Source organism: Anser anser (assembly GCF_964211835.1).
Source record: "Anser anser genome assembly, contig: HAP1_SCAFFOLD_489, whole genome shotgun sequence".
Classification (NCBI taxonomy): domain Eukaryota; kingdom Metazoa; phylum Chordata; class Aves; order Anseriformes; family Anatidae; genus Anser; species Anser anser.
The window spans coordinates 15,001-37,500 of NW_028153890.1; the positions used below are offsets into that span (position 1 = coordinate 15,001).

At 48.7% G+C, this 22,500-nt stretch overlaps 3 long non-coding RNA genes across 5 annotated transcripts; 1 reads left to right on the forward strand and 2 right to left on the reverse strand.

Moving 5' to 3' along the window:
* Positions 1–1,019: 1,019 nt before the first annotated feature.
* LOC310891220 lies at positions 1,020–15,589 on the reverse strand. Of its 2 annotated transcripts, XR_014577481.1 has the most exons (7): positions 15,252–15,589; positions 14,758–14,825; positions 5,291–5,403; positions 4,526–4,666; positions 3,224–3,424; positions 2,021–2,131; positions 1,020–1,594 (listed from the first exon to the last, which is right to left on the reverse strand). It is a non-coding gene; the product is annotated as an uncharacterized lncRNA (long non-coding RNA). The 2 variants fall into 2 exon arrangements; XR_014577482.1 differs by lacking the exon at positions 1,020–1,594 and having other exon boundaries at positions 1,870–2,131; positions 15,252–15,583.
* LOC310891221 lies at positions 5,667–8,555 on the forward strand. Its single transcript, XR_014577483.1, has 3 exons — positions 5,667–5,986; positions 6,163–6,250; positions 7,936–8,555. It is a non-coding gene; the product is annotated as an uncharacterized lncRNA (long non-coding RNA).
* LOC310891222 lies at positions 8,968–14,369 on the reverse strand. Of its 2 annotated transcripts, none has more exons than XR_014577484.1 (3): positions 14,050–14,369; positions 13,786–13,873; positions 8,968–10,676 (listed from the first exon to the last, which is right to left on the reverse strand). It is a non-coding gene; the product is annotated as an uncharacterized lncRNA (long non-coding RNA). The 2 variants fall into 2 exon arrangements; XR_014577485.1 differs by lacking the exon at positions 8,968–10,676 and adding an exon at positions 12,043–12,100.
* Positions 15,590–22,500: the final 6,911 nt, after the last annotated feature.

Genomic DNA, 22,500 nt, shown 5'->3' on the forward strand with positions numbered 1-22,500 from the left:
TCTTGGAATACTTAGGTCCTCGTTTCCAGAAGAAAACCCGGGAGAAGAAGGAAGAATGCCATCCTCCAGATGGCTCTTTATGAGAGCAATGCAGAAGTGAGGGCAGTAAACAACCTCACAAGGAAGGGAAGCCTTCCAGTGCAGGTGAAAGCAAGAAATACAGCTCCATCGCATCCAGCGAGTATATTAAAGGTAAGCGGCTGCAGTTTATGGGATTCCTTTTAGATTAATCTAGAGATTATTTAAAACAGTCTTTAAACGCTTGATGACTGAACAGTCTGCTGGATATTAAAATATGTTTTGAAAAATATGTTTCAAGTGTTGTTTTTTCAGCTATGTGGGGAGAACAAATACAGTGGCTATGAATATTTTGGCTATTATTCAGAACAGCATTTCTTCTTTGCATACTTCTTTGTTGTTCTACCTCAATATACATCTAATTGTTAGACTGCTGGATTTGTTCCCAGTATTGATGACAAAGCACACTATAGATGCTGTCTGCGTTACTGGAAAATGATTTGTTTCAAAGTAAAATGACTTCCAGGTAAGGTAAACGCTGAGCATGCTCTTCCTGCCTCCTTCTTCACAGTGCTCATAGTAGATCGCTTACGTATGTATTAGTCAGATTCTCTTATAAACTCCTAGTGCATCTCTGGAATTTTGAATTTACAGTGACTTTACGCTCTTCTCTCTCGCTCCTCTAGGCGGTTTCATCTGTTACCAGAGCTCTAGAACTATTTGTGAAACCTGAAGAGCTGGATGGAGAGAATTGCTACAAATGTAGCGAGTAAGATTATTACTAATTATGTCTTAATACTAGATATTAGTTTTATGTATTGCATGACTTAGAGCATAAGTTATCTTTTAACTTCATTTAGAAATAAGGAGACGCAGCTTTGTTGTTGTTGTTGTTGTTGTTGTTGTTGCTTCATTTTGTAGTAGTGGTGAGCTGAAGCAAGGAGCTATGGAGAATGATTTGGAGTGGAAGGCAGCAGCAGGTTCCTGTGAGTTGAGAATGTGAGCTGGCTCTGTGGTAATTAATGTTAGCAGCCTGTGCTGGCTCACTAAGCAGCGTCTTGCACAGCTCTTGAACTGTGTCCTTACGTGGAGCTGTCTCCTTATGCGGAGACTATTTACAGGGGTTCCACAGAAGGACAAAGTCCAATCCACTTTCTAACCACCACCAAGCTCTTATATTTTAACATTGTATGTGGTTTGGTTTTTTAAGTTAAACAAGTTTAATTTAGAAAGTTATACATGTACTTAAACATCATGAATTATATTTACAAAACATCCTACCTTTATATCCAAAGTGATATCAAGAAATGCCTCATACGTATCCGAAACTGCTTTGCAATTCAAGCACTTCAGTGGAAGCAAAATATAAATGCTTAACAATACGTGGAGGAGACTAACTGTCCAAATTCAAGTTGTCGATAGATACTACTTTAGACAAACTGCAGACTGCTTTACTACCGACAAAAGACACAGATCAGTTCTAAGGACAGGAATATTTTTTAAAGTACCTCTTGATCTTAGAAATCCTCCAAATATTTGATGAATGATGGTGGTAGCTTGAGAAGATCTGTCCAATCTGGAAATAAATTATAATCAGACCTCAGAAGATTTAAGGCACACAGTTAACTCTTCAAAGAGTTTTATGAAAACCAAGGATGACGTAGACTTTCAGTTTTGATAGTAAATAAAGGACTACAAGGTGCTAGAGAACGTATAAAAGTGAATTTGTTTATGCTGACTTGGTGCTTCCATTCAAGCACGCTTCCTGCATAGCATCGACAGTATAGCGCAAGAACTCGTGTGCGTCTTCTTGACTGCCAAAATGGAAATGTTGTCCTATTGCTAAATAAGAAGATGATAGTATTTACCTCATTTAAAAATGAAATAATTCTCGTATTTCTAAAATCTCTCTTCTTTACAGTGTTAAAACCATTTATACACATCAAATAATTATTTGAAGATTACAAGATACTGAAAAAGAAACACATCTGAAGCCACTTACGACTGAGGTTATTGATAACACGCGTAGGCTCGATGGCATCAACAGTGCAACGCAGGGCCTGGTTAATGTGAGTCTCCATCGTGCACATCATGCAAAAATCTTGTTCACGACCTGAAGAGTGAAAGAAGAAAGCATCCCAGTCTAGCGAAACAGACATAACTACAAACAAACATATAAGTAACATTTAAACTATAGATACAGTATCCACTCTCCTTGTCCCAACAGTCTCGTAACATTTCATTTCACACAACTTTATAGAATAAAAATATCCATTAAGCTTGTGTTCAAGTGCATTTTGTGATGAGAAATCTAAAAGACTACTGCAAAGTCACGTTTGTGAAGGCTGACAGGAATGTGAACTCCACAGGCTGCAAAATATATGAGGAAAGAATATTTGACATTGATGATACAGCATTAAGAGAATGTGGGTTATTTTCAGCACAGTGCTGTCAGGTGAGCTTCATGATACAGAGCTACGAGTCCTTTGGGAGAAAGGAAAAACTAAAGTAATGTATGTAATAGTACTTCTGCCCTCCTTTTTTCAACAGGATTCTTAACTGAAACAATTTCTATATACAGGAAGAAAACAGTTAAATTTCTAGGTATCGATACAAAGATACCAGCCTAAAAAGCATACACGTTTAGTACAACATTTAGTTTATAGTACAACATTTTATTTAGGACAAAATCAGTCTAGATTTTAATACAGTCCCACAAAAAAATCTAGTCATGTTCATAACAGCTCATATTGCTTTCTAGGTTTTGTTTTTGTTTGCTTCTTTTTTTTTTTAATTGGTTCAACAACGAACAGACCATTTATTGTAGTGCATTATGGAACCTAGGCTGTGAAGACTAAAGACCTATGATGCCAACATCCTAAATTTTATTGCCTTTCTAGCAGCAGGAAGCCCAAATAGCCCAAATGCCAAATGTTCATTAAATGCATTACTGTCCAATGCACTTCATTATTCCCATGAAGCAAGAAAAGATCCTTTTAAAAAAACAAACAAACAAACAAACAAAAAAACCACATGGTGCATTAAACGCACTCCATATGCTATTCTGAGCCCACTGCTAATACAATGCTCAAAGCCAGCTTCTACAGGTAAAATCAGGCAAGTAACTTTGTCTCACAGAATCACTGCTGTTCTTTCACCTTCAGAGCTATCCAACAGATTTAAAATACTGTTAGAAAGTACTCACATGACTGGCTGTGCTCAAGAGAAAGCATGTAATTGGCAAGTGGGGGGGTGTAGGTCAAACACTGTAGAGTAGCATTAAGAAAGCGTGTGTTGCCAAGATTGTACAGGCCAACTCCAACACTTTGTGTTTCTTGCCAATCCATACGTATCTTCTCAGGTGGAAAAAGAATCCTTTGTGGCGGAGCAAGTCCATCAGTAACAACTGCAAGAAAGTTATATTTAAAAAGAGATTTTGTTTGTTTGTTTCTAAGAAAGGCATTAGGTATATATAGGTATAGTAAATATATAAAGTATATATAGGTATAGTAAAAATACTATTCTGCGGGAGCACCTAGAGGAACTAGCTACAATCCAAAACAGAAAAACTTATTGCAGACAGCTTTAATACCGCCAAATTCAAATTGGCTGGTCAGCACAACGTTTTGGGAAAAAAAAGTTTAGTCAACCATTTTAATTTTTCTAAGGCAAGGCTAACTGCCATCCTGTTTTTAGTATCTAACGCCAAGTTCCTCTCCATCTATAATCTTTAACCTGATTACCTCAACTACTGCTTTTTTCCTTATTATAACTTAAACCACAAACTTAGACTTGAAAGAGAAAGGAGAAAAGACCTTGGTCTTTGTATCGACCAACGAGATAAGCCTTACACATTTTTAAGTTTATTTTTGACGATTGATTGATGCATTATCAGATATTAGGTACTCTGCAAGAGCAAATATTAACACTAGTAAGAATAAATCCGATCCACCACCTCTTATTCAAAATACATCAATTTCTAATTTGGAGATAACGTCTCCCTGACAAGGAAGTAGAAAAGCTGTAAATACCGATCTAGTTTCCTCTCCCGATGTTCCATATACATACCGATGCTGTTCCTACACCTACACTCTGAGCATAAATTTATGTTGACATGAGTATCGGGTGTTATTTCTCTCTCTGTTTGCCTTGAGAGACTCTCCTCCTGTCCACTGAAAAGTAAACTCAAGATTCCAGATCAGTTAAGACAGTTGCTATCCCCCCATTCAGAGTTCTGCAGCAGCACTGTTCAGATTTTCCAGCAGTCTCTTTACAAAATGACCACTTATAAGTGTACAAAAACACTTATCACCTAGCTTGTCAGTAGGTACACGTGTGGCCTCTCTTAAGCAGAATCAATCACAGCTTAAGATTTTATACAAGATCCCATTTTCAAGTTTGGGATTATTTCAGAAAGTCTTTTTTCCTAGAAACAGTACTACTAGTAACACTTTAACTGGTTTGCCAGCACAACCTTTACCCTGTTAGAAATGATGTTGACTTCTACCTTCATGTAGCATACATAGTGTCCTGAGTGACAGTTGATACCATGATGCACCAGCACCTCATATAAGGCGTAGATGAGTGGTTCTCCACTTGATTGAGACATGTAGTCTCGGAGGTCCAAATACTCAGGATATTTTACCTCCTAAAGAGAGACCAAGAAGATAGAAAAATTATATCAGAGTACTTCGTGGACTAGGCAGAGAAAAACACTTCCAAAAAACAGAGACTGGAATTATATGAATATATCTCTTGATTCACTAAAAATAAGTCTTCCCATAAGCAACGTTTAATACTAGAAGTTGCAGAGAACTGTTTTCTGAAGAATTAGCCTTCTCAGAGGAAAGTATATGCTTCTTGTCAAGCAGGAACTTTACTGATATTAAGAGAAAGAATAAGCCACAGTCGTTGGTCTACAATGGAATGGGCGAAAGTTGCGACAGGGGAGTTTTAGGTTGGATGTTAGGAAGTACTTCTTTACCGAAAGGGCTATTAAGCATTGGAATGGGCTGCCCAGGGAGGTGGTGGAGTCACCATCCCTGGAGGTCTTTAAAAGACGTTTAGATGTAGAGCTTAGCGATATGGTTTAGTGGAGTACTTAGTGTTAGGTCGGAGGTTGGACTCGATGATCTTGAGGTCTCTTCCAACCTAGAAATCTGTGATACCGTGATACTGTGATACAATTATTGTCTGAAAATATTAACAACTTTCAGCATTGGGGGATGTCCCATTACATGATGACAAAGTTGCATTACAGCGGTAAATATACCTTGTTGATCTTTCCACCTGTGAAATCTGCAAATTCTTTTCAGTGATATTGTGAGAACGTTGGAAGAACGGTGTATGGTAAATCTCTTGGATGCAGGAACCATCTTTTTACACCTTAAAAACAAGCAGAGACAAGTGTTTGAAAGCATCTTCTTTTTCGCCCCCAAAACAAACTCGTTTTAATGTCTCACGCATGCTTATGCTATTTGAATAATATTTACTTGCATAATATATATAATTCATGATGTTTAAGTACATGTATAACTTTCTAAATTAAACTTGTTTAACTTAAAAAACCAAACCACATACAATGTTAAAATATAAGAGCTTAAGAGAGCAGATGGAAGCATCTGCCTCGAGGGCAGGTGAGTTGGCAGAGTAAGGGAGCAGATGAGAGTACCTGTCCTAGCTGTGCTGTGGCTTTGGATGCTGCCGCGGCCTATGCTTTTCTTTTTCTTTCGCAGGTGCCTTGCACAGACTCAGAGGGGCCAAGCTGCACTCTGAAGAGCAGCACGAGAAGGGCAGGCTGGTCGTGAGTGGGGTTGGAGCGGAATGGCCAAGTTGCGCAAGGTGACTGCGAAGGGTATCCATTTTGCTTTTCAGGTGTCATGGCAGGCTCTACACAGAAGTGGCTGAGGATTTGAGAAGAGGTTACAGAGCATCAAGGAGCAGCACGTGCAGTGACGGTTTCCAAACGGTATGGTTGCTTTCTCTTCTGTTCATCAGGTGCCACAGGCAAGGTGGGCTGTGACGTTAGTCTTTAGAATCGGAGCTAAGCAGGTCACTAGAATGCCACAGGGCATCTGAGAAGGGTGTTTTAACAGAAAAAGCTTGTCTGGCATGGCAGTGCCTGATGGCAGCGTGTTTCCACAGGTGAAGAGGTGCCTGAAGCCCCATCCTGTCTAGCCTGCGCACACCTCGCTGAGAATGAAAGCCGCTTTCCAGTAATTCAGAAAGCCAAGTTACATCTCGGCCTCGAGCATCTGGGGCCTGTGCTTTTGGGCCTGTCTGTAGCATTTGGCACTTGCATTAATACTTTCTTGGCATATATTTAGGCTTTTGGGGCCAGTGTCTTGGGGGGGTGTGGAGCTGCTTGTACACCTTTGGGGCTTGCATCTGGGGGGGGGGGGTTGGGAGTTGCTTGTACACCTTTGGGGACTGTGGCTGGGGGGGGGGGTCAGGGCCTGCATCTGGGGGGGTTGGAAGCTGCTCCTACAATGTAGGGATCTGTATCTGTGGGGGTTGGGAGCTGCTTGTACACAGTATGGGCTTGCGTTTGGGGGCAGGTGTTGGGAGCTGCTTGTACAATGTAGGGATCTGCATCTGGAGGGGGTTGGGAGCTGCTTGTACACCTTTGGGGCTTGCATCTGGAGGGGGTTGGGGCCTGCCTCTGGGGGGGGTGGTTGTGAGCTGCTTGTATACTGTAGGGGCCTGCTTGTACACCTTTGGTGGGGCCTGCATCTGGGGGGGTTGGAAGCTGCTCCTACAATGTAGGGATCTGTATCTGTGGGGGTTGGGAGCTGCTTGTACACAGTATGGGCTTGCGTTTGGGGGCAGGTGTTGGGAGCTGCTTGTACAATGTAGGGATCTGCATCTGGAGGGGGTTGGGAGCTGCTTGTACACCTTTGGGGCTTGCATCTGGAGGGGGTTGGGGCCTGCCTCTGGGGGGGTGGTTGTGAGCTGCTTGTATACTGTAGGGGCCTGCTTGTACACCTTTGGTGGGGCCTGCGTCTGGGGGGGGGGTGGGAGCTGCTTGTACACTGTTAGGGCCTGCCTTGCGGGGGGGGGTGGGAGCTGCTTGTACACTGTAGGGGTCTGGGTCTTGGGGGGTTGGGGCTGTTTGTACACCTTTGGGGTGTGCCTCTGGGGAGGGTGGGGAGTTGCTTGGACACCTTTGGGGCCTGTGTCTGGGGGGGGTTGGGGCCTGTGCTGGGGGGGTTGGGAGCTGCTTGTACACTCTAGGGTCTTCTGGCGGGCTTTGGAGCCTCCCTTTGAGGGGGACATTTGGGAGCTGGTTGTACACCTTTGGGGCCAGAGTCTGGGGCGTGGGGGCTGGGGCTGGGGCCTGCATCTGGGTGGGGTGGGGTCCAGTTCATGGGGGGGGGTTGGGAGCTGCTTGTGGACAGTTGGGGTCTGCATCCGGGTGTGGTTGGGGCCTGCTTGTAGACTTCTGCAGCCTGCGTCTGGTGTTTGGGGGCTTTTCTGTAGCGTTTGGGGCTTGCATTTTGGCTTTGGGATGTGTCTTGAGCTTCTGGGGCCTAGCTGTAGTGCTTGGGGCCTGCGTCTGGGGCTTTTCTGTAGCATTTTGGTCACGTGTTTGTGATTTGGGGTGTGTATCCAGGGTTTTGCCTTTTTTGTAGTTTTCAGCTATGTGTCAGTTTCTTTGTCAGTTGCCTGGGGTTAGGGGCAGTTTGGGGTTTGGATCATTAGTCAGTGTCATTAGCGTTGGGGGGTTGATATGAAGGGTTAGGGTTGTGGTTAGAGTTGTTAGGGTTAAAGGGAATAAGGATTTTAGGGTAAGGGGATCAAGGTTGTGGGAATAAAAATGTTTTTGCACAGAGTTACATCGTTTAGAGGGAAGGAAGGTGGTACTGAGATATGCTTGCAGTGATAAGAAAGCTTCACAGACAACCTTGTAAAATGCAGACAACCAGAATCCTTAGAGCAATTGGGTGGAAATCACGGTGTAAGAAACATTACCACCTCAAAGAGGAAAACAGTCAAGAAAAAAAGAAAATTGACTTGTAACAGGCCAGCAGCTGTGTATTTTCTGTGAAGAACCAGATAGATTGTGAACCTGGATTACCCGGTCAATTGGGAAACTGGGGAGGGTCCTGGTCACCGAGAGGGAAAAAAAAAATTTATATAAACTGTGTTAAACTGTATAAACTAGTACGTGGCTTGTGGGACACCTGCCATTGCACTCGTGAATAAAAATGCTACCTCACTGAGATCCTTGCCTGAGCCTATGTTATTAGTACAAAAATTATTATTAGCAAAAAACGCCCAGTGCCGGAAGACTACATCTCCCGGCATGCTCTGGGAAAACAATATGGCCTCCCGGAAGTCCAGTGCCGGAAAACTACATCTCCCGGCATGCTCTGGGAAACCAATATGGCCTCCCGGAAGTCCAGTGCCGGAAAACTACAACTCCCGGCATTCCTCGGAATCCAAACATGGCCTCCCGGAAGTCCAGTGCACCCCTCCCAGAGTACTACATATCCCGGCATGCTCTGGGAAACCAATATGGCCTCCCGGAAGCCCAGTGCCGGAAGACTACATCTCTCGGCATGCTCTGGGAAAACAATATGGCCTCCCGGAAGTCCAGTGCCGGAAAACTACATCTCCCGGCATGCTCTGGGAAACCAATATGGCCTCCCGGAAGCCCAGTGCCGGAAGACTACATCTCCCAGCATGTTCTAGGAAAAAAACATGGCCTCCCGGAACCCCAGTGTCTGAGAACTACATCTCCCGGCATGCTCTGGGAAAACAATATGGCCTCCCGGAAGTCCAGTGCCGGAAAACTACATCTCCCGGCATGCTCTGGGAAAACAACATGGCCTCCCGGAAGCCCAGTGCCCTCGAGTACTACATACCCCGGCATGCTCTGGGAAACCAATATGGCCTCCCGGAAGCCCAGTGCCGGAAGACTACATCTCCCGGCATTCCCCGGGCTCCCAATATGGCTGCCCGGTAAGCGGCTTCTCGAGAACTGCACCTCCCGACATGCTCTGGGAAGGCAACATGGCCTCCCGGAAACCCAGTTCCCAAGAACTACATTTCCCAGCACTCCCCGGAAAATTGAGCCTCGCAGTTTGCCGTAGGACGCCACGTTTTTTGCTCTGTTACATTCCCCGTTCCATTTTGTGTTTATGGAGGTTTTCCCGCCGTTTTGGGGTTTTCCCCTCAATTTCGGGTTTTCACCTCTCCATTTCAGGGTTCTTCCCCACAATTTTCGGTTCCTTTCCCTAATTTGGTGCTTCGCCCCCCCAGTTTTGGGGTTCCCCCTCCATTTTGGGGATTCCCCCCCCCCTTCCAATCCCCCCACAATTTTGGGGTCCCCCACCATCTTTTTTAGGCCTGCCACCCTAATATTAAGGTTCTTTCCCCCAATGTTGGGGTTCTCACCACATTTTTGAGGTTCCATCCCTTAATTTGGGGCTTCACTCCCCGACATCTGGGGCTTTAACCCCAATTTTGAGGGTCCCCCCGAATTTTGGGGATTCCTCCCCAGTTCTTGGGGGGTCCACATTCAATTCTGGAATTTCACGCTTCCATTTTAAGTGTTCTTCCCCCCAATTTGGGGGTTCACCCACCCAATCTTGGGGGTTCCTCCCCTAATTTGGGGGGACCTGACCACTTTTGGGGGTCCCCCCCAATTTTAGAGTCCCCCACCCTCCTTTTTTCGGGTTTCCCCCAATATTAATAGTTCTTCTGCCCAATTTTGGGGGACCCCACAACTTTGAGGTTCCTTCCCCTAACTTGGGGCTTCAACCCTTCAATTTTGGGGGTCTCCCACCCTCTTAATTTGGCCTTCCGCCCTAATATTAGGCCTAACCCCTAACCCTACGGCACCCACGCATCTAACCCTAACCCCCACCCCAAAAAACTCTAGAAACCCTAACCCTAAAAACCCTTTCAGCCCTAACCCAATAAAATTTACCACACTAAAGCCCTGAAGACCTACGCCTAAAACCCCTAACCCTAAAAATTAAGACCCTCTAAACCCTAACCCAAAAAATTAAGACTCTCAAGGCCCTAACCCTGGAGCCCCTAACCTTAAAAACAAACAAAAATTGAGACCTTAAACCCCTAACCCTAAATACCTTACCATAAATAAAACCCTATGACCCTAACCCCTAAAAACCCTATCTACACTAAAACCCCAAAAAACTTTAAAACCTTAACACACTAACCCCCAGACCCTAACCCTTTAACTCCAACCCTAACAACCTTAAAATCCTAACCCTAAACCCTGGAAACCCTAACCCTGAAACCCAACCCTAGTGCCTTAGCCCTGAAACCTTAAAACCCTAACACCTTGTTAAAAACACTCTGTAACTAATAACATAGGCTCAGGCAAGGATCTCAGTGAGGTAGCATTTTTATTCACGAGTGCAATGGCAGGTGTCCCACAAGCCACGTACTAGTTCCATAACACAGTTTATATAAATTTTTTTTTTCCCTCTCGGTGACCAGGACCCTCCCCAGTTTCCCAATTGACCGGGTAATCCAGGTTCACAATCTATCTGGTTCTTCACAGAAAATACACAGCTGCTGGCCTGTTACAAGTCAATTTTCTTTTTTTCTTGACTGTTTTCCTCTTTGAGGTGGTAATGTTTCTTACACCGTGATTTCCACCCAATTGCTCTAAGGATTCTGGTTGTCTGCATTTTACAAGGTTGTCTGTGAAGCTTTCTTATCACTGCAAGCATATCTCAGTACCACCTTCCTTCCCTCTAAACGATGTAACTCTGTGCAAAAACATTTTTATTCCCACAACCTTGATCCCCTTACCCTAAAATCCTTATTCCCTTTAACCCTAACAACTCTAACCACAACCCTAACCCTTCATATCAACCCCCCAACGCTAATGACACTGACTAATGATCCAAACCCCAAACTGCCCCTAACCCCAGGCAACTGACAAAGAAACTGACACATAGCTGAAAACTACAAAAAAGGCAAAACCCTGGATACACACCCCAAATCACAAACACGTGACCAAAATGCTACAGAAAAGCCCCAGACGCAGGCCCCAAGCACTACAGCTAGGCCCCAGAAGCTCAAGACACATCCCAAAGCCAAAATGCAAGCCCCAAACGCTACAGAAAAGCCCCCAAACACCAGACGCAGGCTGCAGAAGTCTACAAGCAGGCCCCAACCACACCCGGATGCAGACCCCAACTGTCCACAAGCAGCTCCCAACCCCCCCCCATGAACTGGACCCCACCCCACCCAGATGCAGGCCCCAGCCCCAGCCCCCACACCCCAGACTCTGGCCCCAAAGGTGTACAACCAGCTCCCAAATGTCCCCCTCAAAGGGAGGCTCCAAAGCCCGCCAGAAGACCCTAGAGTGTACAAGCAGCTCCCAACCCCCCCAGCACAGGCCCCAACCCCCCCCAGACACAGGCCCCAAAGGTGTCCAAGCAACTCCCCACCCTCCCCAGAGGCACACCCCAAAGGTGTACAAACAGCCCCAACCCCCCAAGACCCAGACCCCTACAGTGTACAAGCAGCTCCCACCCCCCCCCGCAAGGCAGGCCCTAACAGTGTACAAGCAGCTCCCACCCCCCCCCCCAGACGCAGGCCCACCAAAGGTGTACAAGCAGGCCCCTACAGTATACAAGCAGCTCACAACCACCCCCCCCAGAGGCAGGCCCCAACCCCCTCCAGATGCAAGCCCCAAAGGTGTACAAGCAGCTCCCAACCCCCTCCAGATGCAGATCCCTACATTGTACAAGCAGCTCCCAACCCCCACAGATACAGATCCCTACATTGTAGGAGCAGCTTCCAACCCCCCCAGATGCAGGCCCTGACCCCCCCCCCCCCAGCCACAGTCCCCAAAGGTGTACAAGCAACTCCCAACCCCCCCCCCCCAGATGCAAGCCCCAAAGGTGTACAAGCAGCTCCACACCCCCCCAAGACACTGGCCCCAAAAGCCTAAATATATGCCAAGAAAGTATTAATGCAAGTGCCAAATGCTACAGACAGGCAAGAAAGTATTAATGCAAGTGCCAAATGCTACAGACAGGTGGTAATGTTTCTTACACCGTGATTTCCACCCAATTGCTCTAAGGATTCTGGTTGTCTGCATTTTACAAGGTTGTCTGTGAAGCTTTCTTATCACTGCAAGCATATCTCAGTACCACCTTCCTTCCCTCTAAACGATGTAACTCTGTGCAAAAACATTTTTATTCCCACAACCTTGATCCCCTTACCCTAAAATCCTTATTCCCTTTAACCCTAACAACTCTAACCACAACCCTAACCCTTCATATCAACCCCCCAACGCTAATGACACTGACTAATGATCCAAACCCCAAACTGCCCCTAACCCCAGGCAACTGACAAAGAAACTGACACATAGCTGAAAACTACAAAAAAGGCAAAACCCTGGATACACACCCCAAATCACAAACACGTGACCAAAATGCTACAGAAAAGCCCCAGACGCAGGCCCCAAGCACTACAGCTAGGCCCCAGAAGCTCAAGACACATCCCAAAGCCAAAATGCAAGCCCCAAACGCTACAGAAAAGCCCCCAAACACCAGACGCAGGCTGCAGAAGTCTACAAGCAGGCCCCAACCACACCCGGATGCAGACCCCAACTGTCCACAAGCAGCTCCCAACCCCCCCCCATGAACTGGACCCCACCCCACCCAGATGCAGGCCCCAGCCCCAGCCCCCACGCCCCAGACTCTGGCCCCAAAGGTGTACAACCAGCTCCCAAATGTCCCCCTCAAAGGGAGGCTCCAAAGCCCGCCAGAAGACCCTAGAGTGTACAAGCAGCTCCCAACCCCCCCAGCACAGGCCCCAACCCCCCCCAGACACAGGCCCCAAAGGTGTCCAAGCAACTCCCCACCCTCCCCAGAGGCACACCCCAAAGGTGTACAAACAGCCCCAACCCCCCAAGACCCAGACCCCTACAGTGTACAAGCAGCTCCCACCCCCCCCCGCAAGGCAGGCCCTAACAGTGTACAAGCAGCTCCCACCCCCCCCCCAGACGCAGGCCCCACCAAAGGTGTACAAGCAGGCCCCTACAGTATACAAGCAGCTCACAACCACCCCCCCAGAGGCAGGCCCCAACCCCCTCCAGATGCAAGCCCCAAAGGTGTACAAGCAGCTCCCAACCCCCTCCAGATGCAGATCCCTACATTGTACAAGCAGCTCCCAACACCTGCCCCCAAACGCAAGCCCATACTGTGTACAAGCAGCTCCCAACCCCCACAGATACAGATCCCTACATTGTAGGAGCAGCTTCCAACCCCCCCAGATGCAGGCCCCACCAAAGGTGTACAAGCAGGCCCCTACAGTATACAAGCAGCTCACAACCACCCCCCCCAGAGGCAGGCCCCAACCCCCTCCAGATGCAAGCCCCAAAGGTGTACAAGCAGCTCCCAACCCCCTCCAGATGCAGATCCCTACATTGTACAAGCAGCTCCCAACACCTGCCCCCAAACGCAAGCCCATACTGTGTACAAGCAGCTCCCAACCCCCACAGATACAGATCCCTACATTGTAGGAGCAGCTTCCAACCCCCCCAGATGCAGGCCCTGACCCCCCCCCCCAGCCACAGTCCCCAAAGGTGTACAAGCAACTCCCAACCCCCCCCCCCCAGATGCAAGCCCCAAAGGTGTACAAGCAGCTCCACACCCCCCCAAGACACTGGCCCCAAAAGCCTAAATATATGCCAAGAAAGTATTAATGCAAGTGCCAAATGCTACAGACAGGCCCAAAAGCACAGGCCCCAGATGCTCGAGGCCGAGATGTAACTTGGCTTTCTGAATTACTGGAAAGCGGCTTTCATTCTCAGCGAGGTGTGCGCAGGCTAGACAGGATGGGGCTTCAGGCACCTCTTCACCTGTGGAAACACGCTGCCATCAGGCACTGCCATGCCAGACAAGCTTTTTCTGTTAAAACACCCTTCTCAGATGCCCTGTGGCATTCTAGCGACCTGCTTAGCTCCGATTCTAAAGACTAACGTCACAGCCCACCTTGCCTGTGGCACCTGATGAACAGAAGAGAAAGCAACCATACCGTTTGGAAACCGTCACTGCACGTGCTGCTCCTTGATGCTCTGTAACCTCTTCTCAAATCCTCAGCCACTTCTGTGTAGAGCCTGCCATGACACCTGAAAAGCAAAATGGATACCCTTCGCAGTCACCTTGCGCAACTTGGCCATTCCGCTCCAACCCCACTCACGACCAGCCTGCCCTTCTCGTGCTGCTCTTCAGAGTGCAGCTTGGCCCCTCTGAGTCTGTGCAAGGCACCTGCGAAAGAAAAAGAAAAGCATAGGCCGCGGCAGCATCCAAAGCCACAGCACAGCTAGGACAGGTACTCTCATCTGCTCCCTTACTCTGCCAACTCACCTGCCCTCGAGGCAGATGCTTCCATCTGCTCTCTTAAGCTCTTATATTTTAACATTGTATGTGGTTTGGTTTTTTAAGTTAAACAAGTTTAATTTAGAAAGTTATACATGTACTTAAACATCATGAATTATATTTACAAAACATCCTACCTTTATATCCAAAGTGATATCAAGAAATGCCTCATATGTATCCGAAACTGCTTTGCAATTCAAGCACTTCAGTGGAAGCAAAATATAAATGCTTAACAATACGTGGAGGAGACTAACTGTCCAAATTCAAGTTGTCGATAGATACTACTTTAGACAAGCTGCAGACTGCTTTACTACCGACAAAAGACACAGATCAGTTCTAAGGACAGGAATATTTTTAAAAGTACCTCTTGATCTTAGAAATCCTCCAAATATTTGATGAATGATGGTGGTAGCTTGAGAAGATCTGTCCAATCTGGAAATAAATTATAATCAGACCTCAGAAGATTTAAGGCACACAGTTAACTCTTCAAAGAGTTTTATGAAAACCAAGGATGACGTAGACTTTCAGTTTTGATAGTAAATAAAGGACTACAAGGTGCTAGAGAACGTATAAAAGTGAATTTGTTTATGCTGACTTGGTGCTTCCATTCAAGCACGCTTCCTGCATAGCATCGACAGTATAGCGCAAGAACTCGTGTGCGTCTTCTTGACTGCCAAAACGGAAATGTTGTCCTATTGCTAAATAAGAAGATGATAGTATTTACCTCATTTAAAAATGAAATAATTCTCGTATTTCTAAAATCTCTCTTCTTTATAGTGTTAAAACCATTTATACACATCAAATAATTATTTGAAGATTACAAGATACTGAAAAAGAAACACATCTGAAGCCACTTACGACTGAGGTTATTGATAACACGCGTAGGCTCGATGGCATCAACAGTGCAACGCAGGGCCTGGTTAATGTGAGTCTCCATCGTGCACATCATGCAAAAATCTTGTTCACGACCTGAAGAGTGAAAGAAGAAAGCATCCCAGTCTAGCGAAACAGACATAACTACAAACAAACATATAAGTAACATTTAAACTATAGATACAGTATCCACTCTCCTTGTCCCAACAGTCTCGTAACATTTCATTTCACACAACTTTAGAGAATAAAAATATCCATTAAGCTTGTGTTCAAGTGCATTTTGTGATGAGAAATCTAAAAGACTACTGCAAAGTCACGTTTGTGAAGGCTGACAGGAATGTGAACTCCACAGGCTGCAAAATATATGAGGAAAGAATATTTGACATTGATGATACAGCATTAAGAGAATGTGGGTTATTTTCAGCACAGTGCTGTCAGGTGAGCTTCATGATACAGAGCTACGAGTCCTTTGGGAGAAAGGAAAAACTAAAGTAATGTATGTAATAGTACTTCTGCCCTCCTTTTTTCAACAGGATTCTTAACTGAAACAATTTCTATATACAGGAAGAAAACAGTTAAATTTCTAGGTATCGATACAAAGATACCAGCCTAAAAAGCATACACGTTTAGTACAACATTTAGTTTATAGTACAACATTTTATTTAGGACAAAATCAGTCTAGATTTTAATACAGTCCCACAAAAAAATCTAGTCATGTTCATAACAGCTCATATTGCTTTCTAGGTTTTGTTTTTGTTTGCTTCTTTTTTTTTTAATTGGTTCAACAACGAACAGACCATTTATTGTAGTGCATTATGGAACCTAGGCTGTGAAGACTAAAGACCTATGATGCCAACATCCTAAATTTTATTGCCTTTCTAGCAGCAGGAAGCCCAAATAGCCCAAATGCCAAATGTTCATTAAATGCATTACTGTCCAATGCACTTCATTATTCCCATGAAGCAAGAAAAGATCCTTTTAAAAAAACAAACAAAAAACACACATGGTGCATTAAACGCACTCCATATGCTATTCTGAGCCCACTGCTAATACAATGCTCAAAGCCAGCTTCCACAGGTAAAATCAGGCAAGTAACTTTGTCTCACAGAATCACTGCTGTTCTTTCACCTTCAGAGCTATCCAACAGATTTAAAATACTGTTAGAAAGTACTCACATGACTGGCTGTGCTCAAGAGAAAGCATGTAATTGGCAAGTGGGGGGGTGTAGGTCAAACACTGTAGAGTAGCATTAAGAAAGCGTGTGTTGCCAAGATTGTACAGGCCAACTCCAACACTTTGTGTTTCTTGCCAATCCATACCTATCTTCTCAGGTGGAAAAAGAATCCTTTGTGGCGGAGCAATTCCATCATTAACAACTGCAAGAAAGTTATATTTAAAAAGAGATTTTGTTTGTTTCTAAGAAAGGCATTAGGTATATATAGGTATAGTAAATATATAAAGTATATATAGGTATAGTAAAAATACTATTCTGCGGGAGCACCTAGAGGAACTAGCTACAATCCAAAACAGAAAAACTTATTGCAGACAGCTTTAATTCCGCCAAATTCAAATTGGCTGGTCAACACAACGTTTTGGGAAAAAAAAGTTTAGTCAACCATTTTAATTTTTCTAAGGCAAGGCTAACTGCCATCCTGTTTTTAGTATCTAACGCCAAGTTCCTCTCCATCTATAATCTTTAACCTGATTACCTCAACTACTGCTTTTTTCCTTATTATAACTTAAACCACAAACTTAGACTTGAAATTATATGGTAATAAATGCAAGGACAATGTAAAAACAAATAACTAGGAATGACGGTACCCCTACAAATATCAGATCTTTTCCTGAGCAATGTTAGCATTCAAAAACCTGTGAATAATGGAAGCTGTGAATAGCAACAATAAAACGCTTTTCTTTGCAAAACAGTCCCCAGTGGTGCCAGTGCACCCTCTGGAGTCACTGCACTGCATTCCCAGTGGTGCCAGTGCCCTCTCTGCACTCACTGCAGTGAATCCCCAGCGGTGACAGTGCACTCTCTGGATTCACTGCACTGCATCCCCAGTGGTGCCAGTGCACTCTCTGGACTCACTGCACTGCATCCCTAGTGGTGCCAGTGCACTCTCTGGACTCACTGCAGTGCATCCCCTGTGGTGCCAGTGCACTCTCTGGACTCACTGCAGTGCATCCCCAGTGGTGCCAGTGCACTCTGAGGACTCACTGCACTGCATCCCCAGTTGTGCCAGTGCACTCTCTGGACTCACGGCAGTGCATCCCCAGTGGTGCCAGTGCACTCTCTGGACTCACTGCACTGCATCACCAGTGGTGCCAGTGCACTCTCTGGACTCACTGCAGTGCATCCCCAGTGGTGCCAGTGCACTCTCTGGACTCACTGCCCTGCATCCCCAGTGGTGCCAGTGCACTCTCTGGAGTCACTGCAGTGCATCCCCAATGGTGCCAGTGCACTCTCTGGACTCACTGCACTGCATCCCCAGTGGTGCCAGTGCACTCTCTGGACTCACTGCCCTGCATCCCCATGGTGCCAGTGCACTCTGTGGACTCACTGCACTACATACCCAAGGTGCCAGTTCACTCTCTGGACTCACTGCACTGCATCCCCAGTGGTGCCAGCGCACTCTCTGGACTCACTGCCCTGCATCCCCATGGTGCCAGTGCACTCTCTGGACTCACTGCACTACATACCCAAGGTGCCAGTTCACTCTCTGGACTCACTGCACTGCATCCCCAGTGGTGCCAGTGCACTCTCTGGACTCACTGCTCTACATACCGAAGGTGCCAGTTCACTCTCTGGACTCACTGCACTGCATCCCCAGTGGTGCCAGTGCACTCTCTGGACTCACTGCACTGCATCCCTAGTGGTGCCAGTGCACTCTCTGGACTCACTGCAGTGCATCCCCTGTGGTGCCAGTGCACTATGTGGATTCACTGCACTGCATCCCAAGTGTTGCCAGTGCACTCTCTGGACTCATTGCACTGCATCCGCAGTGGTGCCAGTGCACTCTCTGGACTCACTGCACTGCATCCCCAGTGGTGCCAGTGCACTCTATGGGCTCACTGCACTGCATCCCCTGAGGTTCCATTGCACTCTCTGGACTCACTGCAGTGCATCCCCAGTGGTGCCAGTGCACTCTCTGGACTCACTGCCCTGCATCCCCAGTGGTGCCAGTGCACTCTCTGGACTCACTGCCCTGCATCCCGAGTGGTGCCAGTGCACTCTCTGGACTCACTGCAGTGCATCCCGAGTGGTGCCAGTGCACTCTCTGGACTCACTGCACTGCATCCCCAGTGGTGCCAGTGCACTCTCTGGACTCACTGCAGTGCATCCCCAGTGGTACCAGTGCACTCTCTGGACTCACTGCACTGCATCACCAGTGGTGCCAGTGCACTCTCTGGACTCACTGCAATGCATCCCTAGTGTTGCCAGTGCACTCTCTGGACACACTGCACTGCATCCCCACTGGTGCCAGCGCACTCTCTGGAGTCACTGCAGTGCATCCCCAGTCGTGCCAGTGCACTTTCTGGACTCACTGCAGTGCATCCCCAGTGGAGAGCCGTCCACTGGTGATGCAGACACAGGAGTGGGAGCGGCTGCCGCGGCTGTCGCGGCTGTCGCGGCTGGAGCGGCTAACGGGGCTGGGGATGCTACCGCGGCCGGAGCGGCTGGAGCGGCTGGAGCAGTTGCCGCGGCTGGAGCGGCTGGAGCGGATGGAGCGGCTGGAGCGGCTGCCTCGGTTGCCGCGGCTAGAGCGGTTGCCGCGGCTGGAGCGGCTACCGCGGATGGAGCGGCTGCCGCGGCTACCGCGGCAGGAGCGGCTGCCGCGGCTGGAGCGGCTGGAGCGGCTGCGGCGGCTGGAGCGGCTGGAGCGGCTGCCGCGGCTGGAGCCTCTGGAGCGGCTGCCGCGGCTGGAGCGGCTGGAGGGGCTGCCGAGGCTGGAGCGGCTGCCGACGCTGGAGCGGCTGGTGCGGCTGGAGCAGAGCAGTGAGTCCAGAGAGTGCACTGGCACCTTGGCGATGCAGGGCAGTGACTCCAGAGAGTGCACTGGCAACATTAGGGATGCATTGCATTGAGTCCAGAGAGTGCACTGGCACCACTGGGGATGCACTGCAGTGAGTCCAGAGAGTGCACTGGCACCACTGGGGATGCAGTGCAGTGAGTCCACAGAGTGCACTGTCACCACTCTGGATGCAGAGCAGTAACTCCAGAGAGTGCACTGGCACCACTGGGGATGCAGTGCAGTGAGTCCAGAGAGTGCACTGGCACCACTGGGGATGCATTGCAGTGAGTCCAGAGAGTGCACTGGCACCACCTGGGGTGCCGTGCAGTGAGTCCAGAGAGTGCACTGTCACCACTGGGGATGCAGTGCAGTGAGTCCAGAGAGTGCACTGGCACCACTCGGGATGCAGTGCAGTGAATCCAGAGAGTGCACTGGCAACATTAGGGATGCATTGCACTGAGTGCAGAGAGTGCACTGGCACCACTGGCGATGCACTGCAGTGAGTCCAGAGAGTGCACTGGAACCACTGGTGATGCAGTGCAGTGAGTCCAGAGAGTGCACTGGCACCACTGGGGATGCACTGCCGTGAGTCCAGAGAGTGCTCAGGCACCACTGGGGATGCACTGCAGTGAGTCCAGAGAGTGCACTGTCACCACTCTGGATGCAGAGCAGTGAGTCCAGAGAGTGCACTGGCACCACTGGGGATGCAGTGCAGTGAGCCCATGGAGTGGACTGGCACCACTGGGGATGCAGTGCAGTGAGTCCAGAGAGTGCACTGGCACCACTGGCGATGCACTGCAGTGAGTCCAGAGAGTGCACTGGCACCACTGGGGATGCACTGTAGTGAGTCCACAGAGTGCACTGTCACCACTCTGGATGCAGAGCAGTAACTCCAGAGAGTGCACTGGTACCACAGGGGATGCACTGCAGTGAGTCCAGAGAGTGCACTGGCACCACTGGGGATGCAGTGCAGTGAGTCCAGAGAGTGCACTGGCACCACTGGGGATGCACTGCAGTGAGTCCAGAGACTGCACTGGCACCACTCTAGATGCACTGCAGTGAGTCCAGAGACTGCACTGGCACCACTCTAGATGCACTGCAGTGAGTCCAGAGAGTGCACTGGCACCACTGGGGATGCACTGCAGTGAGTCCAGAGAGTGCACTGGCACCTTGGGAATGCAGGGCAGTGAGTCCAGAGAGTGCACTGGCACCACTGGGGATGCAGTGCAGTGAGTCCAGAGAGTGCACTGGCACCACTAGGGATGCACTGCAGTGAGTCCAGAGAGTGCACTGGCACCACTGGGGATGCAGTGCAGTGAGTCCAGAGAGTGCACTGGCATCACTGGGGATGCACTGCAGTGAGTCCAGAGAGTGCACTGGCACCACTGGGGATGCAGTGCAGTGAGTCCAGAGAGTGCACTGGCACCACTGGGGATGCAGTGCAGTGAATCCAGAGAGTGCACTGGCACCACTGGGGATGCAGTGCAGTGAGTCCAGAGAGTGCACTGGCACCACTGGGGATGCACTGCAGTGAGTCCAGAGAGTGCACTGGCACCTTGGGGATGCAGGGCAGTGAGTCCAGAGAGTGCACTTGCACCACAGGGGATGCAGTGCAGTGAATCCAGAGAGTGCACTGGCACCACTGGGGATGCAGTGCAGTGAGTCCAGAGAGTGCACTGGCAACACTAGGGATGCATTGCATTGAGTCCAGAGAGTGTACTGGCACCACTGGCGATGCACTGCAGTGAGTCCAGAGAGTGCACTGGCACCACTGGGGATGCAGTGCAATGAATCCAGAGAGTGCACTGGCACCACTGAGGATGCAGTGCAGTGAGTCCAGTGAGTGCTCTGTCACCACTGGGGATGCAGTGCAGTGAATCCAGAGAGTGCACTGGCACCACTGGGAATGCAGTGCAGTGAGCCCAGAGAGTGCACTGGCACCACTGGGGATGCAGTGCAGTGAATCCAGAGAGTGCACTGGCACCACTGGGGATGCAGGGCAGTGAGTCCAGAGAGTGCACTGGCACCACTGGGGATGCAGTGCAGTGAATCCAGAGAGTGCACTGGCACCACTGGGGATGCAGTGCAGTGAGTCCAGAGAGTGCACTGGCACCACTGGGGATGCACTGCAGTGAGTCCAGAGAGTGCAATGGCACCAGTGGGGATGCAGTGCAGTGAATCCAGAGAGTGCACTGGCACCACTGGGGATGCAGTGCAGTGAGTCCAGAGAGTGCACTGGCACCAGTGGGGATTCAAGGCAGTTAGTCCAGAGAATGCACTGGTAACACTGGGGATGCAGTGCAGTGAGTCCAGAGAGTGCACTGGCACCAGTGGGGATGCACTGCAGTGAGTCCAGAGAGTGCACTGGCACCAGTGGGGATTCAATGCAGTTAGTCCAGAGAATGCACTGGCACCACTGGCGATGCACTGCATTGAGTCCAGAGAGTGCAATGGCACCACTGGGGATGCAGTGCAGTGAGTCCAGAGAGTGCACTGGCACCAGTGGGGATGCAGTGCAGGGAATCCAGAGAGTACACTGGCACCACTGGGAATGCAGTGCAGTGAGTCCAGAGAGTGCACAGGCACCACAGGGGATGCAGTGCAGTGAGTCCAGAGAGTGCACTGGCACCACTGGCGATGCACTGCAGTGAGTCCAGAGAGTGCTCTGTCACCACTGGGGATGCAGCGCAGTGACTCCAGAGAGTGCACTGGCACCATTGGGATGCAGTGCAGTGAGTCCAGAGAGTGCACTGGAACCACTGGGGATGCAGTGCAGTGAGTCCAGAGAGTGCAGTGGCAACACTGGGGATGCAGTGCAGTGAGTCCAGAGAGTGCACTGGCACCACTGGGGATGCAGCGCAGTGAGTCCAGAGAGTGCACTGGCACCACTTCGGATGCACTGCAGTGAATCCAGAGAGTGCACTGGCACCACTGGGGATGTAGTGCAGTGAGTATAGAGATTGCACTTGCACCACTGGGGATGCAGTGCAGTGAATCCAGAGAGGGCACTGGCACCACTGGGGATGCACTGCAGTGAGTCCAGAGATTGCACTGGCACGAATGGGTATGCACTGCAATGAGTTCAGAGAGTGCACTGGCACCAATGGGCATGCAGTGCAGTGAGTCCAGAGAGTGCACTGGCACCACTGGGGATGCACTGCAGTGACTCCAGAGAGTGCACTGGCACCACTGCGGAGGCAGTGCAGTGAATCCAGAGAGTG